Genomic DNA, 25,508 nt, shown 5'->3' on the forward strand with positions numbered 1-25,508 from the left:
AGCAGGTACAAGCAGACACAAGCAGGGCCCCTTTTGCCCGCTTATTAAAGCGGCCCTGGGACGGGGCAGCTAGGGGAAGATCCGGCCGGGAAAGGGGGAAACGGCAGCACTGCCCTGACTCGAGTATAAGCCGAGGTAGACTTTTTCAGCAGATTTTGGGTGCTGAAAAACTCGGTTTATACTCGAGTATATACGGTATGTAAATTGTAAGTTACTTATATAGTTGACTTTTTCAAGCAGATTATTTGATAAATGAGTTAAATGAATGGATGGGCGTTCGGTTGACTTTTTTTTAATGTTTAATAAAAAAATGAAATAAATTTGAATTTTAGTAAATACCCCCCTAAACCCAACACTAATCTTCATCCAATTTGTGAAGAATTATCTTCATTATGCATTTTTGCAGGAATAGACATAGGACTCTTATCCAGAAACCCATTATCCAGAAAGCTCCAAAGGAAAAGCCATCTCCCATAGAATCAAAATTAAACAAATTAATAAATTTAAATTATTTATTTTTTCTCTGTAATAATAAAACAGCGCACTGCACTCAATTCTAATCAAGATCTAATTATACCTTATTAAAGGCAAAACAATGATATAGGGTTTATTTAAATGATATTTTAGAAGACATCAAATATGGAGATTCAAATTATGAAAAGATCCCTTATCCCAGGTCCCAAGCATTCTAGATAACAGGTCCCATACCTAAACTAATTATTACCTACAACTTGCTTTTGCAAGGTTTAGGGGCCCATTTACTTAGTTCGAGTGAAGGAATAGAGGAAAAATAGTTTGAATTTCGAATGGTCAAATATGGCTACTTCAACCATCGAAACTGGGCTACTTCGACCTTCGACTACGACCTTCGAATCGAACGATTCAAACTAAAAATCGTTCGACCCACTAGTCGACCCACTAGTTTGCCACCTAAAACCTACAAAGGCCAATGTTAGCCTATGGGGAATATCCTTCGATAGATGGATTAAAATCCTTCGAATCATTCGATTCGAAAGGATTTAATCGTTTGATCAAACGATTATTCCTTTGATCGTTCAATTGTAGGAATAGCGGTAAATCCTTCGACTTCGATATTCGAAGTTGAAGGATTTTACTTCGACGGTCGAATAACGAGGGCCTACAAAAACAGAAGCAGGAAACCGGCAGTTAAGGTTGCGGGCGGGAGGTGAGGCAGAAGAGTTCAACCCAACCTGCAAATGGAGTGTTGAGGCTGGCCCAAACCCGCCCACGGGTAAATCCGTGGGTCCTGCAGGTAATGGTCCGGCCCACACATCACTACCCTTCACCTGCTGGCTTAACCCAAATTCTGTGTCTCAATGAAGCTTAATTTATGGGATGGGAGGACCTGCTTGCCTCTACCAGATACTCCGCTTATTAATACGCCAGCAGCACTGTATTCATGTCAGTTGTGCAGGTCTTTTTTTTTCAGCATGGACCTGTGCCAGACAAGAGTACAACCATGCAAAATTGGATTTGCACTCTACCCTGAACTTTGCAAATTAGCTCAAGTGATTTTGTAGCCGTTATTATATTACCATAAATTTAACAACAAGGTAGGTAAGGCAAAATTTAGCACCAAGCAAAGTAGTCAGAAATATAACAGCCAGTTATGTTCATTACTGAGTGACACTGCATGTGCCATGCTAAAAAAAGTTTATATTTTTTATAATTATTTTAGCCTAATTTCCTTGCAAGACTGAGCTGACCCACAAACAACATTTCCAGGCTGTTACTGTGCAATCAATAGGAACGGGATCTCTATGACAAAATTATTAACCAAAAATGAATGAGAAAAGCAACAACATATGTTTTACACTAGCAAAAAAGGAAAAGGTAGGGAATGTTAAATAATCACTTTGGCCATGCTTTCCTCTTCTGGTTGAATAAATCTTTCTGCAGGCTGGAAGTTACTATGGGTTGAGAGACAGAGCAGGCTTATAGAGACAGGAGTAATAGTCCAATGCATTATTAGGAAAAGCAAAGCAATTTTGCTCCTAAACCAAGAATAACACAGGAGCAGCTGTTCCTCAGTTATCAGTTACTAAAAAACACATTCTCGGTCGTTCACTTTAACTGGGCTCCTGTCTTGGCAAAGACATACAAAGCATACACAGGAAGGAAGGCAACCGACTTTGTTCCCAGAATTTGCAAACGAATATGAACACAAAGCCAAAAACAAAGGAGTCTTGCCTTCAATTGGAGCCGCAATGAAAACCTATATTGAGTATACGTAGAGCTTATGTGCACGGCCTATTGTATAGTACTAACAAAACACAAATTAAGTTGCTCTGATTTGAGTAGGAATTGTATATGGAGTTCGAAAAACTTTTAACAATATGCAGAACAAATAAACAAAATAAGATGAGAGTGAGAGGACAGCTCTTTGGGCTAAAACAGAAATAGCATTTAACACTTTCTAAACACAGTATCATAGAATAAATACTTCTATACTGTTCTTCTCTTTTTCCACCTTTCTGCTAGACTTTATCTTGGGGCACCCAGCTGTTAAAATTCACACTTAAGATTCCATTCCTCCATTTAACAAAACATTGGGGCAGCTGCACCTCTGTCTACAGCCCTATTTTTGTCTTAACAGTTATGGAGAAGGCACCCAGTATTGCAGTCAAGGACACAACTGCCTATGCTTCTGTTGTGTTGTTGGTGCATCTTTTGGTCTTGATAAACTACATCAGGGGTCTTCAACCTTTTATACCTATGAGCCACATTCAAATGTAAAATTCATAAAAAGGGGGTGCCAAACAAGTGCTGTGATTGGCTATTTAGTAGCTCCTATGTGGACTGGCAGACTACATGAGGTTCTTTTTGGCAGTACACCTGGTTTTTATGCAATTAAAACTTGTCTCCAAACCAGAAATTCAAAAACAAGAACCTGCTTTGAGGCCACTTGGAGCAACATCCAAAGGGTTTGTGAGCAGCATATTGCTTGGGGATCACTGAACTAGATAGATGCCACTTAGCTTTCACATCTTTCTTTAATCTCTCTTAAACCTACTTCAGCTTATCCTCAATCAATAATTCCTCTTTTCTTATGATTTGTCTCATATTTGTCTTTCTTAGCAAAACAGAGCAATGCTCCACTAGAATCAGCCAGAAATGTGTATGTTCTCCCAGTACTTGCGTGGGTTTCCCTAGGTATTTCAGTTTTATCCTCACTTTAAATACATACAAGCAGGTTAACTGGCTCCTGACCTTCTGTGTGTAAAAACCATAGGGATCTAAGATTGTAAGCTCCACAGGGGCAGAGACTGATGTGAATGATGTATAATTTCTGTAAAAGTGATGCAGAACACGTTGAATAATAATATTAATCACAAAGCACTTTTTGAATTGTTGGGTAAAGGTTGTATGACCCCACTGTCAGCGGGAACAACAGTAATAAACATATTACTTCACAGCCACACTTGGAATATGTGTAACGGATTTAGTGTGCTTCTATATTATCTTTATTTTATATTTCTACATACTTTCCATATCAGTTACAGAAGATCTCCAATACTGTAAAGGTGGCCATACACAGGAAGATCCACGATGTCTCCAAACGGGTAGATCTCTCCCCGATATGCCCACATTGATGTGGGCGACAGGGCCGGAACTAGGGGTAGGCAGAAGAGGCAGCTGCCTAGGGCACAACGATTAGGGGGCGCTGGGCAGCTACCTCTTCTGCCTACCCCTAGACTGGACTCACCTGGAACTTCGCGTATGCAATACGCCCCAAACGTTCCTGCGCATGCGCACCAGAGCGTGTGACGGAGGAAGAGAGGGGGCGAGCTGACAGCTGGGCTGCCTTGGGCGCCCGGCTTGCCTGGCCCGCCTCTGGTGGGCGATATCGGGCTGATCTGATCGTGGACCCTAGTGCCTAACGATTGGATCAGAATTGTAAGCAATACAGGCGGTCAGATCGTGGGACCACATTAACGAACAGATGCGACCGCGATCCAACAGAATTTTTTAACCTGCCCAATCGAGATCTGGCCGACTTTTGGCCAGATAGTGATCGGGGAAGCCCGCCTGCCGACTCGGTCTGTCAGCAGCTTTTATCGGCTGTGTACGGGGGCCTTAAAGGGGAAGGAAACCTAGTCGGCGCAAACCCCCCCACCCGTTTGTTGGCCACCCTCCCTCCTCCCCCCTGGCCTACCCGTCCCGCTGGGCAAATGCCCCTAACTTGTTACTTACCCTTCTGCGCAGGTCCAGTCCAGGGAGTTCACAGACGACATCTTCTTCCACGCGATCTTCTTCCTGCTGTAAACGGCGTTTTGGCACATGCGCAGTAGGATCATTTCGCCGGTACGGATCTACTGCGCATGCACTAAAAGTCACGCGCATGCACAGTAGATCGTACCAGCCAAATGATCCTACTGCGCATGCGCTGTTCACAGCAGGAAGAAGATCGCGTGGAAGAAGATGTCGTCTGTGAACTCCCTGGACTGGACCTGCGCAGAAGGGTAAGTAACAAGTTAGGGGCATTTGCCCAGCGGGACGGGTAGGCCAGGGGGGAGGAGGGAGGGTGGCCAACAAACGGGTGGGGGGATGGGGGGTTTGCGCCAACTAGGTTTCCTTCCCCTTTAAGGATCTTCCCACACTAATCCATCTTTGATCCAGGGTCCAGGGTCTGTGTTTCCTTTAGGAGTAGCTCCAGCCCCCTAGTATATTGCTATCAAGCCTCCCCCATACTTTGCCACCTGAGGATTAATTTATGGTGGTACAGGTAGAATTAGAACCATTCTCCCCTTCTCACAGCCTTATTTCTTTTCAGTCCACAGTAAATAGGCTGCTAGAGGACATCCTAAGGGTGATTATAAATGTAAGTCCATTTCATTATTCAAAAACCGTTTTAATCGGATGCTGCAGGTATCCTTTTTGCCTCAAGGAATTCAAACAGCAAATGAAGCTGATGTCTGCCAAAGACTGACATGATATGAATATTAAGACATTTTTGCAGATTTTACACAGCTAGGGTAATAACAGAGAAAGATGGAAAATAAAAAATAGCAATGATTAAATATATTGGCATATATAAATGTAAGAAATACATAAAACAACATAAAACAACATAAGTTCAAGAAATATATTGATTATATAGAGTACAACATACAACAGCTTCCTTCCCACACCTATAATAAATTAGACTCAATCAGCTTGTGGTTCTCTGTTTAAGGTTTCAAGTTAGCAGAAATTTGTCGGTGCCTTCACTGTATATTTTAAGGCTAGCATGTCATATTGACGTTTAACAAATTGGTTCATATTATAGGATATTGTAGTATGGTGGTTATGATTGTCAGAAATATAATCTCATATCCAATCACCCAGATAAGTATTAAATGGTCACTTTGGGGAACACTCAGGATGCTTGAAAGCTTAATGAACACCATATTGTAAGAGTAAAAGTAAAAATAACACTAAAATGTTCTAGTCTGACACACTGCGGGTGACTGATCAGTTCCGTAGTCCGTCCTTGTGGAAAGTGATGGTCACAAGTCTACATTAACCTTTGTTAAGATGAAAGTTTATAAATGAAATGAGGATGGGAAAGCACTTACCTGATAATATATTATAGTCTTGGAGCCATTCCAGCTCCTGACCACATCCTGGATTATTTTTGAATCACCCCATCTACCATGAACCATATTGGCAGCTCTGAATGATGAGCGTCCACTACCTGCTGTGAATGAAGTGTGGCTCCTTTTGCTTCTGGATTTGCACTGGATTTAAAATTATATTTTGTACAGCTTGTCCGGATGCTTACTTAGATAAAGTTTTCCATCCCTGGTGCCTAAAACAATATTGTTAAAATATTGATAAAAATGATTGTTTTATATTTGGATGTATTTTGTAGCACATAAATATATATTCATAAATTCCAAGAGCTATAGATTATAATAAATATACTATTATACTATATATAGATGATATTGCACTTGGCTATCTTTTCAGCTTTGCCTCTGTTTCTTCTTGCACACATTACCCTTATAATAGGGATTGCCAGGTATATAGAGACACAACATTGAGCTCATATAGCAACCTGCCGAACAACCAATTGCCAAGCTCCAAAAACTTATCCTAGAAGATCTAAAAGGCAGAAGAAGGAAAAGCCAGAAAGCCCAGACAGGAAGGATCATGAGCATAAAATGTGCCGTTTAGAGGCCTGTAGTTGAATAGCCAGAAGAAGACCTTTTGGGACCCCATAAGGAAGCCCAGCAGGAGGAGCTTTACCTGCAGAGGGGTTGCCTGTGGAATTACCTTAAAGGAATTCTGTCATGATTTTTATGATGTAGTTTTTATTTCTAAATTACACTGTCTACACTGCAAATAATTCACTCTACCATATAAAATTTAATTCCTTAACCAACAAGTGTATTTTTTATTTATTTATAATATTGGCGTGTAGGCAGCCAACTCAGCCTTATTTCTTGTCATTTTCCTGTTCATGTGCTTTCAGAAAGAGCCAGCACTTTAGGATGGAACTGCTTTCTGGCAGGCTGCTGTTTCTCCTACTCAATGTAACTGAATGTGTCACAGTGGGACCTGGATTTTACTTTTGAGTGCTGTTCTTAGATCTACCAGGCAGCTGTTATCTTGTGTTAGGGAGCCGTTATCTGGTTACCTTCCCATTGTTCTGTTGTTAGGCTGCTGGCTGCTGGTATTGCCAACTTGCAATACAGCAGTAAAGAGTGACTGAAGTTTATCAGAGCACATGACTGTGGGCAGCTGGGAAACTGACAATATTTCTAGCCCCATGTCAGATTTCAAAATTAAATATAAAAAAATCTGTTTGCTCTTTTGAGAAACAGATTTGAGTGCAGAATTCTGCTGGAGCAGCACTATTAACTGATGTATTTTTATAAAAAAACATTTTTCCCATGACAGTATCCCTTTAAAGAGGCTGGTAGTCAAACTGAAACGTGGTTGATTCACTCAAAGAGAAGAATTTAAATTAAAGGAATGTGTATGACGAGTGAATACGGACCTTAAAGTGTGAATGGGGTGTATGAAGAAACTGTTGCTGCTTAGGAAAGTTAATTGACAAGTGGTAAAAGCAACTAAGAAAATCTATGCCACAGCCTATTAGTACTTGTACAGTTTGATTGCATTTTGAACATTTTTATTTACTGAGCTTGCTTTGTGTTGGTAGATAGTTACAGTATGTTCCATTCCTTCCTGAGAACGTGAGCTTTTATTCTTTAGAAATGTCTTGTTGATTTACTGCATATTAAGGATGCACCAGATCCATAATATTTTGATTATGTCTATAGCAGATCCAACAGCTAAGTAGTACTGAATCACAGCCATTGACTTCCGCTGAAGTTGGATATGTCTTCCGACTGTAATCTGTTGTATTGCTGGAATAAGAGTGCACCTTACCCTCAGTTGGGGGGCTTCACGTTGGACCTTGTTGCAACTAATGATTGATGTTCTCTCTCTCTCTCTCTCTAGCAAAATACTTTTTTTTTTACTTCGGTTTTCATCTCCATTTCTCTGAATGTGTAGATAGCCAAATGTAATCAGATATGTTAGAATTTACCTTGGGAAGCCAAGTCTGTGTTACTTAATATATCACACATTCTTGAATGCGAACCAGAATGTATTCTTTCACGTGGGACTCACAATGCAATCTTCTGCCCAAGGAAATTCTTAAACTAAGCAGACTAGAGGATTAGCAGAGCTCTAAAGAGAGAGGACTAATAGTATAGCATGAGGCAGAGGGCAAATGAGAGAATAGGAGGTAAATCCTCACGAGGATAGTGATTGTCCCTGGATATTACAGCTGCAATTACAACAGCCTAGTTGATTCATGCCTGGATATTTTCTTCATTGTTACATTATAAAAGACTGACGTGACTAATCTTTACATGGCTCTATTCTCTATACATTTTATGGTCATCTATTAGTTATTGACACAATAAAATGTAATTTCACATCTGCATCTGAATATGATTGTCTGTGTTCATTATTTACACCCATCATCCAACCTGGGCTTCTACAGATGTTTCTCAACCACAACTCCCACCACAGCTGGAGAACACTGGGCACTTTAACAGCTGTAGATGCCCAGGAGATTCTTCCTTTACATAATGTTATTAAGCGCCTGTTGGCACAACTTCTGGCTTGGCTGACTAAACTCCATTTCTTTTATTTTACATCATCTAGGATTTGCTTAAACTGAAACCGTGATACAAAAGAATTTACTTTCCTTTGAGTAGAAATTCAATTTTACTACTCAAATTACTGTTTACTTTCTAAGCTAAAGGTGAACGAGGCCTGGAAATTATGTAAAAGTTGTACTCATCTCCATGTCCAGGATTTATACCTACATTTAAATATAATGTATGTATTTATAAGCAATACACCCTGATGTCTCTGTCAAAAATAGGAGAAATGAGTGAGCAAATGTAGATTATATCCTTTACTTATATAGTCCTGATATATAACAAGGGGTTTTACAGAGGTTATACAGGTACCTGTTATCCAGAAGCTCAGGACCTGGGTTTTTTTTAAGAGATAAGGGATCTTTCCGTAATTTGGCTCTCCATTCTTTACTAGAAAATCTTGTAAACATTAAATAAACCCAATAGGCTGGCTTTGTTTCCAATAATGATTAATTATATCTTAGTTGGGATCAAGTACAAGCTACTGTTTTATTATTACAGAGAATAATGAAATAACTTTAAAAAATTTGGATTATCTGGATAAAATGGAGTCTATAGGGGACAGCGCTCCTGTGATTCAAAGCTTTTTGGATAATGGGTTTCCAAATAACAGATCACATACCTAAGAGCTAACATCTTGAAAAAATGTAAACCAGTTTAAGGACTAAATTGCATCCTTCGTAGTAGGTTAGAACTCAACCTGCACTTTGTAGAGAACTCCTGCACCTAACTTTTTACTTGTATTTTGCTGAACAAATGGAAGCAGCACCCACATAGCACTTGCAGGTAACACTGAGAGAACAATGAGTTCTGACATGATAACACAGTTGGGTAGTGATGGGCGAATTTATTCGGCAGGCATGGCTTTGCGTCACATTTCTGTATCTTGCCTCCTGCAAAAATTTGCGGTGGATAATTCACTGCAACGGAAAAAGAATTGACGCTTGTCAAAATTGTTGTGCGCGCAAAAAATTGCCGCGCATCAAAATGATTCATACGCCCATTGACTTTAATGCATTTGGATTATATAAACACGTATAAAAATTGGTGCTCGAGTCAAAATTGTCACGCGTCATAATTGTTTTGACACCCATTAAATTCAATGCCTTTTGCAAATTTTGTGCCATTTTGCAATTTTTTTCAGAGTTTTGTGAATTTTCTGGCGGTACATTTTCGTCCATTACTACAGTTGGGTCTAAAGGGTTGACCTCTGTGGACTGATAACATGGCCTTTGGTGGTCTGATAGATTTTAATAATGTGTTATTGAGAACAACGCAGTGAAATTGTAATGACCTCACTTTGTTGGATGCACTGGGGAAATGTAATTATTTTATAAAGCAAGGTGCAGCACATGCCCCTTACTTAGACATATGGAACATCAATATGTTTAATCTCAAAATGATAGAATAAGCAAGGCACAGATAAAAAAACACCAGACACTTTACTGCCCCTAGTAATAAAAAGCATGGAGATCCCTATTGCGTATTTTTATGCATTTTTTTAGAGTGACTTCCACTGGAACTTGCTTGCCACTTTAATTTTCCCCATAGAATCTCATGTATTAAGTGAGATCTCAAGTGGTGTAGAAAAACAGAGTCAAGCTGTTGAGAAGCTAAGCTTAGGGGTCATTGCAAATTATCAAGCAGAAAATGAAGCTCATGCTACAGGGCTGATTATTAAATTCTGATGCTAGTTGCACTGGTTTCTGTGCCATCATGTAGTAATTATCTGTATTAATTACTAATCCGCCTTATATTGTGACATTTATATTCTATGTGTACTGTATATTGTGTGTGGGACCCTAAGCTCAGTAAGTGACAGCAGCACAGAGCATGTGCATTGAATCAGCAGAAAATAAGATGGGGAGCTACTGGGGCATCTTTGGAGAAACAGATCTTTACTGCTAAAGGACTGTGGTTTTCTTGGGCTGGTACTAGGGTTGTCACCTTTTCCAATATTTTTTAACGGCTGGTGGGGGCGGGAACAAAAAGGGGCGAAGTGTGACGTCAAAAGGGAGAGCTGAAGACGGAGGACAAAAGCTAAGTTTAAGCTAAGTTTACAGGGGATTGGTAAATATGTAATACCGGCCCCGGCCTTGGCAGGTGTTTTACCGGCTAGGCCGGTATAGAAGCACAAAACATAATGTACAACATTTCTAGCTACTTCTTTAGTTAGGCTTTAGTTCTCCTTTAAGCCTGAATATCATTATAGCAATAAAGAAGACACACCAAGAAGAAATAATGTTCTGCACTGCCTCAGTTTGCAAAGGCAGGTTGCATCATACATATGGCCAGACTCGTCACAGGACGATATCACCATCAGTGTTTTGTGTATATTATATATACATCAAAAGTACATTTGTCTTATTTAATTTATACGGTTCCATTTGTGGCATTCTCAGCTTTTTCTAATACATCTGCTGATTTTCTAGTATGTTTAGTTATGCACATTCTTTGAGATATAAACGGTGTCAATCCCAGCCTTTGTTGTATCTGCCATGTACATACCTGTGTTGTATCAATCCATTGCGCTAAGATTTAAAATGCTTTTATAAAACTTGGGGCAGGTACATACTGTTTTCAAACAAGATATCTGTGCTTTTCCTTACAATGGCTTGTTGCATTGGTCCTGCAGAAACCACCACATAGAAAAGTCTTGCTAGGAGAAATGGCATAGAAAAATAATTGTTTTATCTCTGGGAGACTGGTGGGATACATTGAACTCAGGCATGTCCAAACTCCGGCCCGCGGGCCAATTGCGTCCGTTTTCAATTTTAGACTAGCCCGCAGACTTAAACAAGGATTCACCCATTCAAGGGCAGACCTGGATAAAAACTGGCACACAACTGGCCAGCCCGAGCCAAGAGTCAGTCGATCAGCAGTGCCGTCTATCTTCTTGCTGCGCTGGTTGCGCGCAGTGACGTAATTGCACGTTAGCGTGTGCGCGTGATGTCATGACGTTGCTGGATTCACTGGATTAGACGCTAGTTCTCGCGGAGGCTGCAATTCCACCCACGTGCCTTCTAATTTTTCTTGTGAATGCACATCAGCAATTTCATATCAATAAGAAAATATAATCAAATTAATTGGAGGGCTCCCTGCTGAATGGACCGTCAGACTGGGTCTCACCGAGTACGGTATCACTCTAAGGTCAGAAAAATAGAATATAGAAATGAAAGGAATAAGAAAAGAAAATATAGCCTAAATGAGAAAACAATAAAAGTTTTAAACAAGTAAATAGAAGAAAAAAACAGAAAAGGAGGAAAAGAAAAAAAGAAAAGGCAAAAAAAGAAAAAATGGAAAAGAGTGGAGGGACAAGAAAATGATTTTATAGTGTGGCAAGTTCATTTCACTTAACAACATATATGTGCAATCAACTTGCTTAATTTACAAAAAGGTTGCAAAGTGCTACAGTGCATTCAGAATACAGGTACGGGACGGGATGTAAAGGATGCTCGGTAACATGAGGTTTCCAGATAAGGGATCTTTCTGTTAATTGGATCTTCATACCTAATGGTTCAAAGAATGTCAAACAAATCTGGCCCTCTTTGCAAAAAGTTTGGACACCCCTGATTTAACTGCAAATGTTTTATATTGGTGTTTCCCACATTGTAAGATATTGTGAGGAAATGAGAAAAGAAATGTAGCCTGCACCACGGGTCTGGGAAATCGAATGTTCCTTGGGGGGGGGGGTGTAGTGTGCTGGTTGCAGGAAAAAAATGATTGTTTTTGCAAGGGCTTAACATTTTTGTGATTAGGGCAAACTTTCAGACTTGGATTAGCCCAGTCTGTAATATTTTCCCAAGGCCAGTGATCCTGTGCCACATACCTGGACATAAGAAGGGTTACTCACTGTTTTAGGCCATTTGAACACTAGCAACCAGATTGCTGAAATTATAAAACTCAAAAATAACTCAAAAATCAACGACAAATAATAAAAAATGAAAACCAATTGCAAATTGTCTCAGAATATCACTCTCTGCATCATACTAAAAGCTTTTTTTTTAAGGTAAATAACCCCTTTAAGGGAGCCCTGTGCTTACTCTTCATGGCAGGTGTTAGGTATATAACTCATACTGTATATATATATATTGGTGTTTTGTGTTTATATAGGATTTAAGAATGTGCATTTCTAGGCATGGGACAGTTTACAAAATGTAAGCCGTGCTTCTCAGAATGTATTCAATAGGCTCGGTGCTTTTAGGCAGAATTTGACCTACAAAATGCAATATGCAAAGTGCTTGTGCGTAATTGCAATCATCTATACCAGCAGTGTGTGCCAATTTTCTGGTTTTTCTACTTTGGTGCTGGTGCATTGTGTCCTATATCTAACACCTGCCATGAAGAGAAATCACAGGGCTCCCTTAAAGGAGAAGGAAACACCCTAGGCGCCATCTTCTCCTGAGCAGTCTTCTTCCTGCTTTGACCAGCATTTACCAGTACAGATCTACTGCGCATGCGCCGAAAGTCACAAAGTTTTCCGATTTCACGTGACTTTCGGCGCATGCACAGTAGAGCTGTACCGGTAAATGATCCTACTGCGCATGCGCCAGAAAATGCAGATTAATCCAGGAAGAAAACCGCTCGGGAGAAGATGGCGCCTGTGAACTCCATGGACAGGACCTGCGCAGAGAGGTGAGTAACAAGTTAGGGGCATTTGCCCGGGGGGACACGTAGGCCAGGGGGGAGGAGGGGGAGCAACACAGGGGAGGGGGTTTCCTTCTCCTTTAAAGGGGTTGTTCACCTTTGAGTTAACTATTAGTATAATGTACAGAGTGATATTCTGAGATAGTTTGCATTTTATATATAGTTGTTTTTTGAGTTATTTAGCTTTTTATTCCGCAGCTCTCCAGTTTGCAATTTCAGTAATCTGGTTGCTAGGGTCCAAATTACCCCAACAACCATGATTTGAATAAGAGATTGAAATATGAATAAGAAAGGGCCTGAGTGGAAGGATGAATAAAAAGCATAGCAAAACATAAAATAAAAAGCAATAACAATAAATAAAGCCTTAAGAGCATTTGGGTTTTTTTGATGGGGTCAGTGACCCTCATTTGAAAGCGGGAAAGAGTGAGAAGAAGCAGGCAAATCATTCATAAACTATACAAAATAAATAATTAAGACCAATTGAAAAGTTGCTTAGAATTTATCTTTCTATAACATACAAAACATTAACTTAAAGTTGAACTACCCCCCTTTATGGTGCTGGCCACTTGGCTAGTAAATGAAATGTGCCCAAATGCCCCTCCCCTTTGGAGGCATAACTTGTTGGCCACTTGCATCCAAGCACATATCTGTTTTGCCTCCACTGGCATCTGCAAAATGTTGTGCCTGATAAACATTCATGTTTAAATATTGTTGTACAGGTATGGGACACGTTATCCAGACACCCATTATCCAGAAAGCTCCGAATTACAGAATGGCCGTCTCCCACAGACTCCATTTTATCCAAACAATCCTAATTTTTAAAAATGATTTCCTTTTTCTCTGTAATAATAAAACAGTACCTTGTACTTGATCCCAACTAAGATATAATTAATCCTTATTGGAAGCAAAACCAGCCTATTGGGTTTATTAAATGGTTACATGATTTTCTATGATATGAAGATCTAAATTACTGAAAGATCTGTTATCCAGAAAACCCCAGGTCCCAAGCATTCTGGATAACAGGTCCCATACCTGTATCACGAATGCAAACTAAATAGCTTCTTGCATAGCTGACAGGTCTAACATTTTTCCTTTGTATAATTTTCTCATCACAGTTAGGAAATATTTCTAATTGTGCCCAAAGCACCAGGATGGCAGATACCAAAGATAATTTTGCAGTTAACTAATAATGAAGTATTTGTCTCCAAATCAGCTTCCACAATGCACTTCCTTTATTCTTTCATTCTATTCTGCTTTTCTCACACATATTGGCCTCCGTTTTATTCCTTTCATTGTTTTAATATGAAACTATTTTTGGCCCTGCTGCAAAATGTCGACACAATGAACTTATTAACAGCCCAATTATTGTTATTTATATATTTATGTGGCCATATTTAAATCCACTTGTAATGCAGTCTTGGCTCCTAAACACATTACAGACATTTTATTTGTCTAACGCTTTGGATTCCTGACAATTAGCGACTAAAATATGTGGACATTGTTGTTAAACCATACTCGGTGCCCAGATTCCAAGGCAATATCAAAACAAATTCAATGTATTTATATCCAGTCTGTTAACCCTGTACCAACATTTATTATCATAAAGGGCCAGTATACTGTACATGCTATAATTTTGCTATTAGTACAAGGTAATAGCTATACTGGCATGGTATCTCTTCTAACTGGCTATGGGCAAATTTAGGAAGCTGTCCCTGTAAATGCTATGCCTGCTAACATTAGCCCAGGCTTAGCTAGACAAAGGCCCACTGGATTTCTGCAAATTCACTAAGATGCGGATTTTACTGAACGTTAGCTCTTGCGCCAGACTTGCCTTTGCCACCTCAGACCAGGTGACGTGCAATAGGACTTCCTCAAAAAATAGTCCCAAAAAACGCTGGCGACTTTTCATTTTTCAGGGTGATAGACTGCAATAGATCATAAAAATGTTTTCTGGGGTACCCGGCTTCCCCCCTACATTTCCTTTCCATATGGCACATAAACTATACACTGGGCTCATGTGCAGGGCAATATAACAACTCTATTTTATTTTATTAAGGTTTCCCTGGACTTGTGTAATGTAATGTAATGTATTTGCTGCAACATATATGTCCATTCAACTTTAACTTCCCGCCGTATGCAAACTAGCCAACGCAGTAATGCTAGCGCAACTTCACCAGCTCGGTGTCCTGGACGCAACTTCAGATTTTAGGGAATTAGCGTTGTCCTGGCGAATCTACACCTGGCGAAGTGTTGCGATGTGAGCCAAGCCGTCGCTGGCGAATTTTTGGAGGTAAATTTGCCCCTAAGGGCTTTAGGGGGCTAAAGTAGTGAGGGAACAAACTGAAGGTTGCCCGAGGGAAAGTGAGATTTCGGTAGAATGCCGATTGACTCTCCTAGACCTTGGAAACTCAGCATGAAGGAAATTTATGGGGAGATTTGCTCATAGATATCCTTGAAACTATGGCTAAATGAATAATGACTGATATGATACATTTCTTATATTAGCTTGTTAAGAGCTAAGGAGGACCTCAAAGTAGGACGGGGTTGAGACAAAATAGGGATCCCTTTTTCTGGTAAAAATCCCTGCTACAACCAATTTTCCTGCCAATGAAAAGACATTTCTGGTTATTCCATTGCAAAATGTTTCAGGTTCCACATTCCATGGCTTCATTCCCCACACAGCCTTTTACATAAGAGACTCGGCTGATTAGAAATGCATAATGGATTGATGAGAATAGGTATATATTGTTGGTCTTTATATTTGACCAGTACTTTTGATTTTTTTGCTTTACCTAGTTAAAAGTGACTATACTGTACATGGGCAATAAAAGTTGCTGGCTCGGCTTGCCCAAGCAATATCTGGCAGTAAATTGTCCAGATACATATCTGGCAGGTTTAAAAATACTACTGAACAAGGACTACATTGACGTGTTGAATTTGGTGGCGCACACTCAATAAATGAAGACAATAATGGTCATGGTGCTCTCTGCAGGGGTCACCTGTAAGATCCCCAAGTTTTAAATAAGTAAGGATGAGCATTCAAAATATAACATAAGACAAAAAATATTTATTTACATAATCCCCAACACATTTCAATCCCCCAAAATAGTGGGGGATCTCGTAAGGGGCACAGAAAAATGCAAGACCTGCATATTTCTGTGTCCCTGATGAAGACAACCATTATTTTGGAAGGTTGAAATGCGTTGGGTATTATGTAAATAAATATTTTTTGGCTTTTTTGTGCAATGGATATGCCTATATACAGTTCTGTATGGCTGCCCATAACCCCATTGATAACCATTGACCATCACCAGCTCTACCACTTTTTTCTTTGGGATTTCCTATTACCCATTTTCTACTTGTATTCTGTTACCTCCAGCCCCATCCTGGCAAGGGATGATTTAGCCTCAGCTGATGTGAGAAGCAATACTGTGGATCTTGTGTATTAGGAATAGCTACAGTGCCATCTGTTGCAGCGTAGTTAGAGGGATTTTGCTAATGTATAAATTACTCAGTACCAGAAGGGGAAAGCATCTCAGTGCAAATTCTTTTCCCAGCTGTAGGATCAAGCAGACAGCACATTTCCAGAGCTTGTTCCATACATACACAAATGCAGCGCAGAATCTCACAGGGTGGTGTCATGTAGGTTACAAATACAACAGTATGGAAATTGGAACAGGGCAATTCTAAGTTAAATAGGAACTATGATGAAAACACAAATCACCTGTGTGCAAGTAACATATTGCTGTAAATATCAAATTATCTGGTCAACTCGTGACAACAAACATTTTTGTTTTTTTAAAGAAAATTAAGGGTTGGGGCAGACAGGCAGATCCGGGGAGATTTAGTCGCCTGGCGACTAATCGCCTCTTCTGCGTGGCGACAATCTCCCCGGAAATTGAAGTGCCGCAAGTGCATAAGTGCAGGCGATTCTTCATTCAAGCAGACAGAACGCAGACGGAAGAGGCGAGTGGTCGCCAGGCGACTAAATCTCCCCGTATCTGCCTGTCTGCCCCAACCCTAAACTTGGAAAGGTCCAAAGAGGTTGTTACTTATCTACAAGTGAGTTGTAACTTATGAGCTGTTTTATGCAATATCTAAATTTTTTGGAGGTGTGGTTTTCCTTTAACTGGCTAATATACAAATGCCCCTTTCTATTTTTCAAATGGCAACATTAAGACCTGATTTTATGTTTATTTTCCTTTTGTCATCCCCCTTACTGATTACGGTGGAAATCTCTACAAGTGGCCTGTGGCCCATGACCAACAATCATCTTTCAAAGGCACTTGAGGAGAAAGAGATTCCATATCAAAGAGAGAGCATAGCTCAAAGAGAGGAACTACAAAGTATAAATGTAGCTGTATTAGTCCACTGAAATATAAATTTAAGATGAGTAATGTGGTTCTTGGTGATACGTTTAATCGTGGCCCCTTGTTCTATAACAGTGATTGGAATAATGATATAAAGAGTTTCCCCAACCCATAACAACGTGCACTATGCAGTCTCTAGGATGGTTGCACAAGGAAGGAATACTTTTCTTCTTGACGCCTGAAATGTCTTAATCTAATCATCTTTCTCAACTGTCTTTGTTTCCTGCTCAGCTAATTAGAGACATACTTGCTCCAGCTATCAGCCGATAGACAGATATTAATATCCACAGCTGGGGAAAGGGGATTTTTTTTTCAGGGGGCGGATGGGGAATCTAGCTTTTCCATATTTGTTTCTAGTCTTTGGGGATTAACTCTGCCACATAAATCTGCGTCAGCAACAATCTGACCTCTGCCATCCCATACATTAATAATGATAAATCTGTGTACATCATAGCACACCAATTCATACAGGGCCCTGGTTGACGTTATGATAATGAATGGATTACGAGGGTGTAAATAAAAATAACATGCAGCATATGAAAGTTTCATAACATATTTTAAACCTGAGGAGAAACATCTGCTTTGATTTAGTGCATATTTTACCTTCTGCAACTGGAGCTCTTCATCTGTGGTCACTCCATAAGTTCCAGCATTGTATAAGAGATTCCTGTTTAATTCTATGGCGTAGCATTTAAAGAGCAATCATTATATACAGCAAACCATTTTACCCCTGCTATGTGCCATATGTTAGAGCAGGGGTCCCCAAACTTTTTTTTTTACCCATGAGCCACATTGAAATGTAAAAAGATTTGGGGAGCAACACAAACATGAAAAAAAGTCCATGGGGCTGTGATTGGCCATTTGTTGTCCCCTGTGCGAATTTGCCTGGACTTCAAAAACAAGCAGTTGCTTTAAGGGCACTGGGAGCAACAACCAAGTGGTTGGCGAGTAACATGTTGCGTGCGAGCTTCTGGTTGGGGATCACTTTGTTAGAGTAAAGGTGGCCATAGACGTAACAATTACGATCTTTCTTGGAAAAGATCTTTCCAAGAAAGATCATTCATTTCAATACCCACGTGAAGAGCTGAATCATCTGATATACAAGTAGAAACAATAGAATTCTACCTGTATCTTGACAATTCAGCACTAACAATGGCCGATGTTTGGATTCCTTCAAAAGCACCCGATCCGACTGATATCCAAGTCTTCTGTCGATATCGGTCTGCTCTTTTCCCACCATACACGCACCGAATATCATACGAAAATTTGTTTTGTAGGATATTATCTGTGCGCCTGTGGCCACCTTAAGGCTGACTGATCAGTTTATATATGGAGATTAGCATGGCTGCTATATCTGTGTATGAATATTTTATTTCTTACTGGGTCTTCACAAGGTGTATGTCTCAACCCTAAGTTGTGGAAATACCAAGGTGTTAAGTACAAGATTTGCCAGTCTATCCATACCATTGAGGGGTCCCAGGTTTGCCTGATCTTCAGCAGGCCGGTGCCCTGGGAATGTTGGGCATAATCCTACTTTAGGTGGAGTTCCAGGATCGGGTTACATTTGAACTATTAGACGGAAATTGCTCACTCACACCTAACAATCCAGTTTCCAGGAGGCCTCTATGAATGCAAGCCTCACATTGAAAGAAGTAGGTGTCTACTTACCTACCACCGGCTTTCCCTGCAATGGGTTCATCAAGCCCAAAGACTTCACAACTGGTTCTCCCCTAGTTTAGCCTCAAGACTGAACAGTTATAATGATGGGCAATATGGCCACTTCTGGCCAACTTTAGTCTTGTGCGATCATTTCTTAAAGATGACTTGGGGAGTGGCCAGGGAGGTGGGAGAGCATGGTTTGACATCACTGGGAATGTGGCCAGAATCCAGAATAACTGCTAGAGGCAGAGAGCCAGTACAGCAAAGACTGATACAGGCACTTACGTTGGCTCTCAGCCCATAAAGAGAGAGATAGAGAGAGAACTCAACTATATTTATATGTGCAAGGTTAAACTAAGCTAATAAACATGCTAAGGTTAGAATACACTTACACAGACGATGATGTCTGAAGATATAGCTTATTGAGTGCACCACTTTTTGAATTTTTCATTTTGTGCGGAGATGCTACATATGTTATTGTTGCAGAGCATTTGCTCTTGTTCTTTATGTGCAACGCTGTAATAGAAGTGACAAACCAGGTACCAGTGCGGCACAATATGTTGGTGCTTTATAAATATTTGCTTGTAATAAGAAGAAACCATAGGTAACTGTTACTGCTTTGATGCCCCTACATACTAGTCCTATGCCTGTTTGATTACATCCCCTCTTCCAGCCCCACGTACCTTGTGAGTACTATTACCCCTTTTCCAAGCGAATTAGAGGTTTTAGGTGAAAGAAAATACAAAGGCAGCTATAACCAAGAACAGGGAGCCAGAAATAGCTGAACAAGTGGTCTATACCTGATCCTCCTAGCTGCTTTTCTATATTCTCTTATAGACTTTCAGTGGGGAAATTTCTATTTGCTATATGATGACATTACAACTTTAAAGAGTACAGGTATGGAATATGTTATCCAGAATGCTCAGGACCTGTGGTTTCCAGATAAGGGATATTTCCGCTATTTGGATTGGCATACCTCAAGTCTACATTTAAACATGAATTAAACCCAATAGGCTGGGTTTGCCTCCAATAAGGATTAATTATATCTTAGTTTGGATCAAGTACAAGGTACTGTTTTATTTTTACACAGAAAAAGGGAATCATTTTTAAAATTTTCGATTAATTTAATAAAATGGAGTCTATGGGACATTTCTGGATGACGGGATTATGGATCGCATACCTGTGTAACAAATATGTGTAATGAAACTCTAACATTTTCTAGCTCATATATTTTAGTTTAACCAACACAAAGGGAGTTGTGGTCAAGTCAATTACAGGATCTGTTATCTGGAATGCTTAGGACCTGGGGTTTACAAGATAAGTGGTCTTTCTATAATTTGGAGTACCATGCCCTCAGGTTAAAAAAAAAAGTAATCATTAAACAACCCAATAGGATTGTTTTGACACCAGCATGAATTTAGCAGTGATCAAGTACAAGGTAGTGAAGCCAAGAGCCAAAGTGAAGCTGCTGAATGGGAGCTGAAGCCACCGACACGAGCAAAAGCCAAAAGTTCCATAGAGGAAGCCGCAGAGGAGAACAAAGAATCTGCTGTTGCCTATCAAATAACTTTTATGGTGTCAGGGAGCCGGGAGCTCCCTCCAGGGAGGCAGTCAGGATCGAGAAGGAAGCCCTCTTGAGGGAGCAAAGTCGCGGTGTCCAAAGGGTTAATCCAAAGAGTAGTCAGAATCCAGGCAAGAGTTCAGGGGCAGGCAGATAACAGCAAAGTCCAAAGTCCAGGCAAGGGTCAAGATAATAATCAGGAACAAGATTAGCAATATCAGTTCACAGGGAACCCAGGATACACTTAGGGAAAGTTTCCTATACTTGGGCGCCATTCTGGCGTCTAGGTAGCGTTTTTATTTTGAATTTCGCGCCATTGTGACGTCATTGGCGTCCTTGCGACGACGTCGGCGTGCTGATGTCATCGCGCCGGCGCCGCTACCCACGTGGCGGCCATGGGCGCCGCCATTTTGGGAGCGACGCCGGCAGGGAAGGACGCGCCACCCGGAGCTCCAGGAACTGCTCCGGGCGGCGATCGTGACATATGGAGATGGAGCCCTGACCACCAATGTTTTTTTTACTTTTATGGGGGGGACAATGGCCACCAATAGTTTTTAATTAACTTACAGGGGCTCACCACCAATAGTTTTTAATTATCTTGCAGGGGCTCACCACCAATATTTTTTTTTTTAATGTAGTGGGGATTGCCCACCTGTATTTGTTTTACTTTTATGTCTGGGCCCTGAACACCAATGGTTATTTCAACTTGTGGGGGGACCCTAGCCACCAATATTATTTTTTCAACTCGTGGGGGAAGCCTGGCCGCCAATATTGCTTGTTTATATGTGGGCTGCATTGATTTTATTGCCCGGGTTGCTTTTTACTCCTAGCCCGGCCCTAATGGCGAGTGTTGCTTGGAAAAGTCAGGCATCTAGTGAGTGCACAATAGTTTTTGCACCATGGTGGGCTAGTCTTGAGACTATAGGCAGCTTTTTGCAATTTAAAATTACAGTTCAAGCACAGCTGGAGGCAGAGGAGAGGCATTTAGGCTATTTTAACTGTGGAGGTGAGTCTAACTTCCCATGTGTCTGGCCACTCAAACGTTTCTCTTATAACATATCTTTCATACTGCCCCAGACCTAAAAGGTGGAATAAGGGATTAGAGTTCATGGTTGTACCTCTCCCACATTAAAGAGCCAAACTTCCAAAAAGGTAGGAAGCCTTGCTACCCCTGCTAGAGTTCAGAAGCACCAACCCTGGCAAGAGAACTGTAAGGGCCGAGACACACGGTCAGATTCGGGGAGATTAGTTGCCCGGCGACAAATCTCCTCTTCCTCGGGGGCGACTAATCGCCCAGAAGAGGAGAGTTGTCGCCGGGCAAATTATCTCCCCGAATCTCACCGTGTGTCTCTGCCCTAAGGCATCCCTATGTACAGTATATACCAAAAGTATACAACAATTGTTACACAATATAATATGCCCTTTGTACTTTTTTTCCACTGATACTGGGAGACAATTCCCTTTATTCCCTACCCAAAAAATGAGCTGTGCTTATGACACAGAGAGAGTAGACATAATGAGATAGATAAGCCTGCTTTGCTCAACAACCCTGTGGCTATTTAACAATTATTGTGAACTATTTGTAATAGGATCAAGAATGTACTGACTACATGTAAAGCCTAAGCAGCCCAAACTCTCAGCAGATCTACTTATAAAACTGAAAGATACAATAGGTTGTTTGTACAAGGGCGGATCAGAACAAACATTCTCTGTCTGTATGTACCGAATGTTGCAATCTAAAAATCCCAGTTCACAGATTACCGTAAATATACTGATAACCTTTATAGAGTGGTTATGTATCAGCATGACTAGCACTTAAAGGGAAAGCAGATATTAATAGCCACAAGTTTCCCCTTTTTTTGGGGGGGGGGGTGATGATAAACTGTTTGCAACTGAGTAAAATAAAGACATTGGCAAAGCTTCTCTGCAGACAGATGATGAGCACTCAGTGAGAACATGCTGATTATTTTCTGTTTATCTTGGAAGGGAATTGCATTTACAGTTCCGTAATTATACTCCTTTCCTCATATCTGCCTCCTCACTAAAAATCACCCTGTTTCCATTATGTTCTGCTAGGACAATTATATCAAGCACATTAATCATGAGGGTGGAGATTGTTTGTGGATGAGAAAACATCAGTATTCATGTAGGAAAAACTTATATCGTCATGTACAGGAACACAAAGTGGGATGAACAAAGAAGATATGTCATAAATGGATTCCTCAGACTGACGGAGAATGCTCAGTGTGTGGGTTAATATCACATGGAGAGATGTGTAAGCGGAAGGAACCCACTTCTCTTTACTTTGTTCTGCAAGCTGTTCTACAGAATACGGTGGTCCAAGCCTGCATTTTTATGATTTGAAATATTTTATATGGTTTTCACAATAAACCATAAAAATCTATTTGATAACAAATAGTATGCAGAATAAGAAGATTACCAGCCTGCATTTTTGCTCCATATAATACTAGAAGTATTCGGATCATATTGTGAAAGCACATTCTTGTATGATAACATTCTTTTTCATTCTTACAGGTTTTAACTGTATAATAAATCATTGTATAAATCTGAAACCCGAATTACTACTTTTTTTGGTGCTGGTTGCACAGCCTGAATCAGGTGATAGAGACCCAGAGTGGATTATTATACTGAAAGTAGACCACCTGAGGGCTAATACTGGAGAACATCAGTTCACCAAATGAACACGCATGTTTGATAGTGATACCTTTGGTACGACAATGCAACACAGAGCAAAAAAACTCTCTATCTACAGCAGGCTTGCCTAACTGCCAGTTGATCCAGACGAAGGCTCGAAACCTCCTCTGAAGCCTCTCCAATTTGGGGGTATAAATTCCTTCTTTGACTTCCAAGATGGCAGATTAGTCCCTGGATTAATTTGTACTATGTGTGACCTTTACTGGGGTTATTTGGGGATGCCACTCTTCTAGTGATGTGGGGGTTTACCCAAAACCCGCAGTGACCTTAGGGTCGACCATCAGTTGGGTGAATTTGGGTTGAAACAGTCAAATTTTTGTGGGTTAGGGTCTGGTACGGGTTGAATTTTTCCTGACCTGAACATCACTGAGGTCTTTACAACATATTCCTGTAAAGAAAGAGAGATAGCTATACAATTAAACCATACCAGTTGGGTATTCTCTTTTAAGCAGGGGAATTACAAATAAAGGATGTGTTTGCCTCTAAATTTACAAGGGATGTCATTGTTTTACATTGTTTTTGAATGGTTAATGTAGATGTTTGCCCATTGCAGTAAAATAACAATATTTTTTTTTATTATGGTCTAATACACACGAAATGCAAGTGTTAATTGTTCCAATTTGGTTCTAATTTTATCTTGCTTTTTTTAAATGTGGTTTGAGTATCTGTGGCCTATTGTGAAAATATATTCAATGAATTCCAAAGAAAGATTATCTATGCGGATTATATATTTATCATATATGTACCGCTGGCAAATTACACATTGCTTCACTTACCATAAATGAATAAGCAAAGTGCTAAGATCTAAATGTACGTGAGTATACAGATATTTAATGCATGACTTGCAAGATATTACCGTGGAATTCTGTATCATTGTTGCACAATGCGGTTAAGGATGTGCCTCAGTTCCAGGCAAGCTCTTCATATGGACTGGATAAGAAATATACTTAGGAAAACCTAACCTACCCCTCACCCCCCTAAGCTACGTCACCAGATCTCCTATGGAAATCTGAGACAGAGGGTGGGGAGGGTTTTAAAAAGAAAAACAAAACAAAAAAAAAATAGGTACCCCAAGGGTCACCTCCAAAACCGTGCCACCCTAGGCAAAGGCCCTTCAGAGGTGATGCAATCAAGGCATTATTATGTGACACTGGTTAAAGGGGTGATATAACCTTGTTATGATAAAATACTGACACAGGATAAATGATTAATAACCAATTTAGACTGCTTTGGCTTTCAGAAAACCATGTATTAGCCAGATAAACCTTTTTAAAAGTTGTTTTAATTGAGCAAGAAAAGCCAGAGATTTCACAAGGATCATATCCAAGTCAGGGCGGCCAGATAAAAAAATGGGTGACTTGGTAGTTGGGGTTGTTCACCTTTAAATTAACTTTTAGTATGATGTAGAGCGACATTCTGAAACAATCTCCAATTGGCTTTCATTTTTTTATTATTTGTGATTTTTTTTTAGTTATTTAGCTTTTTATGCAGCAGCTCTCTACTTTGCAATTTCAGTAATCTGGTTGCTAGGGTCTAAATTACCCTTGCAACCATGCATTGATTTGAATGAGAGACTGGAATATGAACAGGAAGTAATTCGAAGTAGCAATAACAATACATTTGTAGCCTTGCAGAGCATTTTTTAGATGGGGTCAGTGACCCCCATTTGAAAGCTGGAAAGAGTCAGAAGAAGGCAAATAGTTAAAATAAATAAATAATGAAGACCAATGGAAAACTTGCTTAGAATTGGCCATTCTATAACATACTAAGGGCTCTTACAGACGACCGTTTGAAGCTGTGCTCCCCTGCGTTCCGTTTTTATGCGTTCAGCCACAGGGGATCGCTGGAGTAGATGCATTCAGTTTTTTTCAATGGGGCTGTACTCACACTGGCGCATGTAGGCACAGAACGCAGGAAAAATGCAGCATGTTGCGTCTCAACCTGCGTTAGGCGTCTACATGCACCTGTGTGAGTACAGCCCCATTGAAAAAAACTGAATGCGTCTACTCCTGCGCTCCCCTGCGGCTGAACGCATAAAAACGGAACGCAGGGGAGCACAGCTTCAAACGCTCGTCTGTAAGAGCCCTAAAAGTTAGCCTAAAAGAGACCCTTCCCTTTAACTCTGCTGTCATGATGTTCTTTGATTCATTTCCAAGCTGGACACTGTTTGCAAGCATTTTTCATGGTCTCCCTGTATCTGCATTGATTTCCACCAGGTACTCTGATTTCCTCCCATACTCCCCAAAAATTACAGGCAGTTAAAAGGCTCCTGTTGAAATTAACCCCAGTGTGGTGTGATAGGGAAATCAGATTGTAGGCTCCCCTGGGGCAGGGACTGAATAATGAGCAAACTCTGTAAAGTGCTATGTA

The sequence above is a fragment of the Xenopus laevis genome, chromosome 6L, assembly GCF_017654675.1.
Source record: "Xenopus laevis strain J_2021 chromosome 6L, Xenopus_laevis_v10.1, whole genome shotgun sequence".
Lineage (NCBI taxonomy): Eukaryota > Metazoa > Chordata > Amphibia > Anura > Pipidae > Xenopus > Xenopus laevis.